Source organism: Rhea americana, unplaced genomic scaffold (genome assembly GCF_003343005.1).
Source record: "Rhea americana isolate MKP2758 unplaced genomic scaffold, rheAme1 scaffold_595, whole genome shotgun sequence".
Classification (NCBI taxonomy): Eukaryota; Metazoa; Chordata; class Aves; order Rheiformes; family Rheidae; genus Rhea; species Rhea americana.
In genome coordinates this window covers 52544-53738 of record NW_028186751.1, presented here as the reverse complement: position 1 = coordinate 53738, position 1195 = coordinate 52544, and positions in this window count along the sequence as shown.

Below are 1195 nucleotides of genomic sequence, written 5' to 3'. Positions count from 1 at the left end.
CGGGGCCTCGGGCGGGGCCTTAAAAGGGCAAGAGCTCCCGACGCGAAGGGTGGGGCCCACCTGGGAACAGCCTTCTCCCCCACGCCCTCCTCAGGGGTCGTCCCCCCTGCCGGTGCCCCCTGGCACCCCATCACCCTCCATTTGGGGGGAGCTACCCCATCCTTGCCCAGACGGGGGCGGGGCACCAATTTGGGGGTGGGGGGCGCACATGATGCCCAGGCAGAGAAACAGAACAACCACGGGGGTCCCGAAATCCCTCCGGATACAACAGCACCAGGCTACGGGGGGGGGGGGAGGGGGGCGCACAGCGGTTTATTAGCATGGCAGGGCAGCRCTTACATTGCAGGGGAAAGGGGAGGGTGATGGGGTGGGAGAGCCAGGGGGGCTCAGGTCCGCAGAGACCGGGCACAGCTCAGGCCAGCAGTGACCTGCACCCCAGCTGCCCACGGGGCAGCAGGCTGCGGGCAAAGGGCTGAGGACAGGAGCAGGGTCTCAGCAGCCATCAGGCACCTGCCACTTCGGAGCTCTCCGGAGTCAGGTCCTTGGAAGCAGCGCAGACGTGGAAGAGTCCTGGAGGGAGAGACAAGGCCATGGGGCGGTGGGGTGGCTTGGCGCAGGCACGGGTGCCCTTGCAGCAGCCCCACACCCCTGGATGCCCTTGGCACAGCAGAGACCGTGCACAGCTCGGGCCAGCAGTGAGTGGGCCTGGGCTGGCGCTGCTACCTGCCGAGACAACGAGGACGACGGCGATCCAGCCCAGGATGTAGGACCAGGAGAAGCGCCAGTCAGCGTGGTGCTTCCCAAAGACGCTCACCGTCACGGCCGTGAACACCGCCAGGCCCAGCAGCGCCAAGAACCCTGTGGGGAGGCAGGCGGGGGCCTTGTCAAGGGGGTAGCACTGCCAGTGGCTGGGTGCAGACAGCACCCAGGCACAGCTCAGTACAGCAGAGACCGGCCACAGCTCAGTACAGCAGTGAGTGGGCGGAGCTCAGCCCTGCAGACACCAGGTATACCCCAGCCCTGCAGACCCCCCCCCAGCTCTGCAGACACCAGGTATACCCCGGCCCCTGCAGACACCAGGTATACCTCAGCCTTGCAATGAGCTCAGCCCAGCAGAGACCGGGCACAGCTCAGTACAGCAGTGAGCGGGCAGAGCTCAGCCCTGCAGAGAACGCCCCCCCCAACCCCCGCACCC